Here is a 9691-nt window from a genome sequence, read left to right on the forward strand (position 1 = left end):
CCCTCGGCCTGGACACAGCCGATTTATCAAGACAGGGCAATTGCAATAGAGAAAGGATAATTAACGCGCGGAGCGGGCTGTGCGGGAGACCGGAGTTGTATTATTACTCAAATCAGTCTCCCAGAAAACTCGGGGATCAGAGGATTTTATTTTTTTGTTTTTGTTTTTGTTTTTGAGACGGAGTCTGGCTCTGTTGCCCAGGCTGGAGTGCAGTGGCGCGATCTCCAGTTATTTTTACACTGTTACCTGCTAGGACTGGTATATATGTTTTCTTCTTTTGTTTTTTGTTTTTGGTTGTCTTTGCTTTTTTATTTTTAAGAGTGAAGTTGGAACACTTGTTCAAGTCGGCTATTTTTCATTTTCACTATCTTATGAACCAGGAAGTTTGTGCACATAGTGAATAGCAGCTGGGATAAAGGGGCATTCTTGTGGCTCATGTTTGAATTTAAAAACACCCCTGCGCCGGGCGTGGTGGCTCACGCCTGTAATCCCAGCACTTTGGGAGGCCGAGGCGGGCGGATCACGAGGTCAGGAGATCAAGGCCATCCTGGCTAACACGGTGAAACCCCGTCTCTACTAAAAATACAAAAAATTAGCCGGGCGTGGTAGCAGGCGCCTGTAGTCCCAGCTACTCGGGAGGCTGAGGCAGGAGAACGGTGTGAACCCAGGAGGCAGAGGTTGCAGTGAGCCGAGATCGTGCCACTGCATTCTAGCCTGGGCGACAGAGCAAGACTCTGTCTCAAAAAAACAAAAAACAAAACAAAAAAACACCCCTGCTCAACACTTTAGCTAGTTGATTAAGCTTAATTTTACTAATAAAAACTAATCTGACATCACCACCTATGAAATATTCTTGCCAAAAATGTTTAATTCACAGTCAAGCCTTCAGACCTAACTTCAGTTTACAGGAAATAAAGAAGATAAAGGAACAAGTTAATAGACACCATGATGAAGCAATGAGATAAATCCAGAATGTGAGATATTCTGCAAGACACTTAATTTGATCTTTTCAAAAAATCAGTGTCTGGTCAGGAGCAGTGACTCATGCCTGTAAACCAAATACTTCGGGAGGCCAAGGTAGGAGGATCACTTGAGCCCAGGAGTTCCAGACCAGCCTGGGCAACACAGTGAGACCCTGTCTCTACAAAAAATTAAAGAATTCGCTGGACATGGTGGTGCACACCTGTAGTCCCAGCTACTGTGGAGGCTGAGGTGGGAGGATCAACTGAGTCCAGAATGTCGAGGCTGCAGTGAGCTATGTATTCCATCTTGGGTAACAGAGCAAGACCCTGTCTGGAAAAAAAAAAAAAAAAAGATCATTAAAAAAAAGAGATAGGGAGACTGTTCTGGATTTAAAGAGACAGTCAAATACAATGTGTGAACCCTGACTAAATCCTGGCTTGAAAAAAAATCTATAAAACACATTTTGGGGACAATTAGAGGACAGTCTGAATATGTATTAAACATTGGGTAATAGAAATGATAATGGCATTATAGTTATACAATGAAGTATTTAGGGGTAAAATACTATTATGTCTGCAATTTCATTTCAAATGTTTGGTAAAAAAGATTATACAGGGCCGGGTGAGGTGGTTCACGCCTATAATCCCAGCACTTTGGGAGGCTGAGGCGGGCAGATCATGAGGTCAGGAGTTTGAGACCAGCCTGGCCAACATAGTAAAACCCTGTCTCTACTAAAAATACAAAAAATTAGCCAGGCATGGTAGTGTGTGCCTGTAATCCCAGCTACTCAGGAGGCTCAAGGATAATCACTTGAACCCAGGAGGCGAAGGTTGCAGTGATTGTGCCAGTGTACTCCATCCAGCCTCGGCAATAGAGCAAGACTCTGTCTAAAAAAAAAAAATTGATTATACAGGCCAGGGGCAGTGGCTCACAGCTGTAATCCCAGTTACTCGGGAGGAGAATCGCTTGAACCCGAGAGGCAGAGGTTGCAGCAAGCCAAGGTTGTGCCACTGCACTCCAGCCTGGGTGACAGAGCAAGACTCCATCTCAAAAAAAAAAAGATGACACATACATTGGGTTTTTTTTTTTTTCGAGACAGAGTCTTGCTCTGTCGCTCAGGCTGGAGTGCAATGGCACAACCTCAGCTCGCTGCAACCTCCGCCTGCCAGGTTCAAGCAATTCTCTTGCCTCAGCCTCCCAAGTAGCTGGGACTACAGGCGCCCGCCACCACACCCGGCTAATTTTTGTATTTTTAGTAGAGACAGGATTTTGCCATGTTGGCCAGGCTAGTCTTGAACTCCTGACCTCAAGTGATCCGCCCGCCTTGGCCTCCCAAAGTGCTGGGATTACAGGTGTGAGCCACTGCGCCTGGCCTATACATTGGGATTTTAAGGTTTACATGTAAAAAAATAAAAATAAAAATGATTATACATACGGAAAGCATATATGGCAATATGTTAGCAATTTTTTAAAGTCTGATGGGCACACTGGTGTTTAATGTACTATTCTTTACACTTTTCTGTTTCAAAGTGGGTTTTTTTTTTTGAGATAGAGTCTTGCTCTGTTGCCCAAGCTGGAGTGCAGTGATGCAATCTTGGCTCACTGCAACCTCTGCCTCTCGGGTTCAAGGGATTCTTCTGCCTCAGCCTCTCGAGTAGCTGGGATTACAGGCGCACACCACCACACCTGGATAATTTTTGTATTTTTAGTAGAGACGGGGTTTTGTCATGTTGGCCAGGCTGGTCTTGAACTCCTGGCCTCAAGTGATCTGCCCGCCTTGGCCTCCCAAAGTGTTGGGATTACAGGCATGAGCAACCATGCCTGGCCCTCAAAGTTTTTTTTTTTTTTTTTTTTTAAATGTAAACAGTTTTATTTAGAAACAGGTACCTGTTTGCATTGTAGAATATGAAACTTGGCTTATGCTCTATAAACAATAACCATTACCCCAATTCAAGAGAGCTAGCATTCACAGAACACAAAATTACTTTCAAAGTTTTCACATAAATGGGAGAAAAAATATATCCTTGCCACAAGCCATCCATGGATGAAGGTGAAAAGCCTACTGACCCTGTGGCAGAGCAGGCCTTGCTTCCTCCAAGGCACCTCCTTGGTCAGGAGAGTGTGCTGGGAGAAACTCCTGGTTACTAGGCAGATTGCCAGTCTCTTCTGCAACTAGGCCTCAGTTATCCCTTTGAAAAGTGAAAGTGGAAGTTGGATTAGATTCAGATAGAACCAAAAAGTTCCTTGTAAGATTATAGGTGTTTATTCTAGTTACTTATTGCTGTATAACAAATTACTCCAAATCAGTGGCTTAAAACTGCCATTTTAAGGCCAGGTATAGTGACTCATGCCTGTAATCTCAGCATTTTGGGAGGCCAAAGTGGGAGGATCGCTTGAGGCTAGGAGTTTAAGACCAGCCTGGGCAATATTTATTTCTATAGGTATTTATTTATTTTAGGGGTAAAGTGCTATGATGTCTGCAATTTCATCTCAAATAAAAATAAATAAATAGAGATAGGGTCTTGCTATATTGCCCAGGCTGGTCTCAAACTTCTGGGCTCAAGCAATCCTCCCGCCTTGGCCTCCCAAAGTGCTGGGATTACAGGCATGAGCCACTATGCCCAGCTCCCCACACCCCCCAAAAACAATATATATATATAATTTTTTAAATTTATATTTATTTTTTGAGATGGAGTTTTCACTCTTGTTGCCCAGGCTGGAGTGCAATGGCACGATCTCGGCTCACCACAACCTCCACCTCCCGGGTTCAAGCGATTCTCCTGCCTCAGCCTCCCAAGTAGCTGGGATTACAGGCATGTGCCACCACACCCAGCTAATTTTTTGTATTTTTAGTAGAGACGGGGTTTCACCATGTTGGTTAGGTTGGACTCAAACTCCCAACCGGGTGATCCGCCCATCTCGGCCTCCCAAAGTGCTGGGATCACAGGCGTGAGCCACCAAGCCCAGCCTATTTGTTTTTTTTAAGTAGTTAGCATTTAATGAACCTCCCTCCATGTGGCCTGAAGCCACCAGGACACAGGCCCCGTCAACACCCTTAATCTCAGCTCTTCTGCTGAAGAATTTGGCCTTCACAATGACAGGCTGCTTTGGGAGCTTTCCCTTTCCCAGAACTTTGTAGTAGCCAGATTGCATCACATCAATGAGGGGAGCTGGTTAGCAGCATTCACCTGTGTCTGCTCACTGACCAAAGTCCACAATTTGTCAAGGCTGACAGCTGGGCAGAAACTCTGGTTCCTCCTTAAGTGATAATGCCTCATACCAACTTTCCCAAAGTAACCTGGGTGGTATTTGATCCTGTGGTGATGCATTCCACCAGCATTACCGTGGCCTCCGGGGTGCTTCTGGAGCTTGCCTATGTGGCCATGGCCGTGGCTCACATGGCCCTGAAGTTTCTGGGTCTTCCTCAGTCTGGATGGCATGTTGGCGGCTCAGGCGAAAGACTCTCTCTCTCTCTCTCTCTCTCTCTCTCTCTCTATATATATATATATATATATATATATATATTTATATATATATTTTTTTCTTTGAGACAAGTCTCGCTCTGTGGCCCAGGCTGGAGTGCAGTGGCCCGATCTCCGCTCACTGCAAGCTCCACCTCCTGGGTGCACGCCATTCTCCTGCCTCAGCCTCCCAGGTAGCTGAGACTACAGGTGCCTGCCACCATGCCTGGCTAATTTTTTTGTATTTTTTAGTAGAAACGGGGTTTCACTGTGTTAGCCAGGATGGTCTTGATTTCCTGACCTCATGATCTGCCCACCTCGGCCTCCCACAGTGCTGGGATTACAGGTGTGAGCCACCACGCCCAGCCACTCAAAATACATTTTTTTAAAATTAGCTGGGTATGGTAGCATACACCTGTAGTCGCAGTTACTTGGGAAGCTGAAGCAGGAGGATTGCTTGAGCCCAGGAGGTTGAGGTTACAGTGAGCTTTGATCACACCAGTGCACTTCAGCCTGGGCAACAGAGCAAGACCATGTCTCAAAAAAATCAAAAACAAGGCTGGGCGCAGTGGCTCACGCCTGTAATCACAGCGCTTTGGGAGGCTGAGGCGGGTGGATCACTTGAGGTCAGGAGTTTGAGACCAGCCTGGTCAACATGGTGAAACCTCGTCTCTACTAAAAATACAGAAAATTAGCCGGGCGTGGTGGCATGTGCCTATAATCCCAGCTACTGGGGAGGCTGAGGCAGGAGAATCACTTGAACCTGGGAGGCGGAGGGTGCAGTGAGCTGAGATTGTGTCACTGCACTCCAGCCTGGGAGACAGAATGAGACCCTGTCTCAAAAAACAAAACAAAACAAAAAAACAAATCAAAAATAAAAATAAAAACAAATATAACAAAATGGCAGTGAGGGCACACCTTCACTCCCATTTTATTACATTCATGGATTCTGGGAGTCAGGAATTCACAAAGGTCACAGCAGGGATGGCTTGTCTCTGCTCTATGAAATCTGGGGCCTCAATTGGGATGACAAAAGGCTGAGGTGCTTGATGGCTGGGGCCAGGAGTCATTTGGAGGTATCATCATTCATGTTTGGCAAGCGATTTATACCAAGATGCTGGTATAGACTGAGATCTCTGGCTGTTGGCCAGAACACCTATACACGGCCTATCCACGTGGCCTTGAACTTCTTACATGGAGGCTTGTGCTCTAAAGGTGAATGTCCCAAGAGAACCAGGCAGAAGCTGTATAGCCTTTTATGAACTAGCCTCAGAGGTCGCCAGCATCACTTCTGCCACAGTGCCAGATTCAAAGATTCAGAGAAGAGAACAGAGACCCCACCTCTCAATGGGAGGAGCTTCAAGCCCACAGGATAAGAGAAGAGCATTTGGGTTGGGAGACAATCGTTGAACACATTTAGGGTATGTATTTGGAACACACTGCCACAGCACTCCCCAGGCCTGTCCTCTAGCTGCTTATCTCCCAGCTTTGAGCTACAGCCCCCAAATTCTGCCCCTGGAGTGGCCTCCCCATTGCCCAGTGCTCTGCCCTGGCTGGCAACTCTGAATAAGCCGTGTACTAGGGCTTGAGTATGGGAGAGAATGGAAGCCTATGAACAGAGCTTTACCATGAAGAAATCATTTGAAATTCAGGATTTGACTTGAGCTGTTCTTCCCAAGCTTTTAAATTTCTGAAACTACTCTTTGACAAATGATTCTCATGACTTTAATTAACTACTCCATATGAACAACTCAACTCTTAAGACTGGACATCTTTTCTAAGCCTAAATTAGGGATTTCCAGCCATTTACTAGTTATTTCCACCTGTATTAATTGCCATAGTCTCAACTGGACTCTTTTTTTTTTTTTTTTTTTTTTTTTTTTTTGAGACGGAGTCTTGCTCTGTCACCCAGGCTGGAGTGCAGTGGCGCGATCTCGGCTCACTGCAAGCTCCGCCTCCCGGGTTAACGCCATTCTCCTGCCTCAGCCTCTCAGAGTAGCTGGGACTACAGGCGCCCACCACCACGCCCGGCTAATTTTTTGTATTTTTGGTAGAGACGGGGTTTCACCGTGGTCTCGATCTCCTGACCTCGTGTTCCGCCCGCCTCGGCCTCCCAAAGTGCTGGGATTACAAGCGTGAGCCACCGCGCCCGGCCCTCAACTGGACTCTTATGCTCCAAAACCACTCACCCTTCAGACTCCCCATCTTTTTTTTTTAAATAGAGTTTCCCTCTTGTTTCCCAGGCTGGAGTGCAATGGCATGATCTTGACTCACTGCAACCTCCGCTTCCAGGGTTCAAGCAATTCTCCCACCTCAGCCTCCCGAGTAGCTGGGATTACAGGTGCCTGCCACCACGCCTGGCTAATTTTTGTATTTTTAGTAGAGATGGGGTTTCACCATGTTGGCCAGGCTGGTCTAGGACTCTTGATCTCAGGTGATCTGCCCGTCTCGGCTCCCAAAGTGCTGGGATTACAGGCATGAGACACCACACCTGGCCCAGACTCCCAATCTTTTAATAGCTGCCCCCACTGTCCCAGGAAGTCAAACCCCAAATCTTGCCAATCTAACTTTCAACGCCCAGACCAAATGTGTTTCAAAATGCCACTTTTCCTAATATAATTCCACCTTAGTCCACATCCTTATTATTTGCTCTTGGGGTAAATAATAAACTCTCCTCTAAATGACCATCCTTCTACCATTCCCATCTTTATAGAAACACCAGCTAAACTATTACCATTGTGCAGCAATGGGAATTGCTCCTCCCCTTTCCTCCCCTCCCCCTCTCCCCCTCCCCTCCCCGCTCCCCTCCTCCCTTCCCCTCCTCTCCTTTCCTCAGTGGCTCTGCAACCTTCCATCTGGCTTTCAGAGTTGCCCAAAGCTGGTTCTCTGTGTATGTCAGTACACTGCTGTGCATTTCCATACACCAGCTGCACCATTCTGAGAGGTGCAGTCTCTCCCATTGTCCCATGACAATACCCTCTAGCCTCCTTGGAACAGATGATTACATTTGGCCCTACATTACAACCCAATATGATGATAGAACTGAGTGCTTCAGGAAGCCAGAGGAGAGGGAAGAAGTGTGGGAGGCCCATTCTGGAGGGCAGTGGTATGATCATAGCTACTGCAGCTTTGAACTCCTAGGCTCAAGCAATCCTCCCACCTCAGTCTCCCAAATACCTGGGACTACAGGTGTGTGCCATTATGCCTGGCTAATTTTCGTTTTTGTAGAGATGGACTCTCACTTTTGTTCCCCAGGCTCAGCTTCTAAATCAGGAGTATCTAATCTTTTGGCTTCCCTGGGCAACATTGGACGAATTATCTTGGGTCACACAAAATACACTAACAATGGCTGATGAGCTAAAAAATAATAATAATGGCCAGGCGCGGTGGCTCACACCTGTAATCCCAGCACTTTGGGAGGCCGAGGCGGGCGGATCACGAGGTCAGGAGATCAAGACCATCCTGGCTAACACGGTGAAACCCCGTCTCTACTAAAAATACAAAAAATTAGCCAGGCATGGTGGTGGGTTCCTGTAGTCCCAGCTACTTGGGAGGCTGAGGCAGAAGAATGGCATGAACCCAGGAGGCGGAGCTTGCAGTGAGCCAAGATAGCGCCACTGCACTCCGGCCTGGGCGAAAGAAAAAGACTCCTTCTCAAAAAAAAAAAAAATAATAATGATAAAAATAAATAAATCCCTTAATTTTTTTTTTTTGAGACAGTCTTGCTCTGTCACCCAGGCTGGAGTGCAGTTATGTGATCTTGGCTCACTGCAACTTCTGCCTCCCAGGTTCAATGACTTTCCCCACCTCAGCCGCCCAAGTAGCTAGGACTACAGTTACCAGCCACTATGCCTGACCACGTCTGGCTAATTTTTTTTTTTGAGACAGTCTTGCTCTGTCGCCCAGGCTGGAGTGCAGTGGTGCAACCTCAGCTCACCACAACCTCGGCCTCCGGGGCTCAAGCGACTCTCCTGCCCCAGCCTCCTGAGAAGCTGGGATTATAGGCCCACACCACCACACCCGGGTAATTTTTGTATTTTTAGTAGAGACAGGTTTTCGCCATGTTGGCCAGGCTTGTCTTCAGCTCCTGACTTCCAGTGATCCATCCACCTCAGCCTCCCAAAGAACTGGCATTATAGGCATGAGCCACTGCACCCGGCCTCTACACCTGGCTAATTTTTGTATTTTTTGTAGCGACAGGGTTTCATCCTGTTGGCCAGGTTGGTCTCTATCTCCTGGCCTCAGGTGATCGACTCGCCTTGGCCTCCCAAAGTGTTGGGATTACAAGCATGAGCCACTGCACCTGGCCTCGTAATGTTTTAAGAAAGTTTACAAATTTGTTTTAGGCCACATTCAAAGCCGTCCTGAGCCGCATGCAGCTGCGGGTTGGACAAGCTTGCTCTACATGGTTGTGTCCTATGGGCTACTGGGAGATGAAGGGATGAGTGATCTATATAAGGAAGGTATCTATCTACTCTTTTATCTTTTTCTTTAGGTACAGTGGGGTAAACAGACTATGGGTTAAGTTTTGTATCCTTTTTGTTTTTTTTTTGAGACGGAGTCTTGCTCTGACACCCAGGCTGGTATGCGGTGGCGTGATCTCAGCTTACTGCAACCTCTGCCTCCCAGGTTCAAGTGATTCTCCTGCCTCAGCCTCCCGAGTAGCTGGGACTACAGGCACGTGCCACCACGCCTGGCTAATTTTTTGTATTTTTAGTAGAGATGGGGTTTCACTGTGTTAGCCTGGATGGTCTCAATCTCCTGGCCTCAGGTGATCCACCCAACTTGGCCTCCCAAAGTGCTGGGATTACAGGCATGAGCCACTGTACCTGGTCTCCCATCCCCCCGCCTTTTTTTTGAGATAGAGTCTCACTGTCACCCAGGCTGGAGTGTAGTGGCGTGATCTCGGCTCACTGCAACCTCTGCCTCCCAGATTCAAGTGATTCTCCTGTCTCAGCCTCCCAAGTAGCTGGGATTACAGGCATGTGCCACCATGCCTGGCTGATTTTTGTATTTTTAGTAGAGACAGGTTTCACCATGTTGGCCAGGCTGGTCTTGAACTCCCGACCTCAAGTGATCCGCCCACCTCGGCCTCCCAAAGTGCTGGGATTACAGGAGTGAGCCACCGTGTCCAGCCAGTGTTGTATCCTTTCAACCGGTTCAGAAAGCTGTACAGTATTTACAACAAGCTTGAGAGTTAATTATGTCTTTGATAAAAGACTCAAATCCAGAACTGGGGTCGAAAAAAAAAATTCAATGAAAGACTG

At 47.0% G+C, this 9691-nt stretch overlaps 1 pseudogene; it reads right to left on the reverse strand.

Annotated features, from left to right (window-relative positions):
• Positions 1 to 848: 848 nt before the first annotated feature.
• Positions 849 to 5039, reverse strand: LOC134735926 (large ribosomal subunit protein uL15-like; annotated as a pseudogene).
• Positions 5040 to 9691: the final 4652 nt, after the last annotated feature.

This window comes from Symphalangus syndactylus, chromosome 24 (genome assembly GCF_028878055.3).
Source record: "Symphalangus syndactylus isolate Jambi chromosome 24, NHGRI_mSymSyn1-v2.1_pri, whole genome shotgun sequence".
Lineage (NCBI taxonomy): Eukaryota > Metazoa > Chordata > Mammalia > Primates > Hylobatidae > Symphalangus > Symphalangus syndactylus.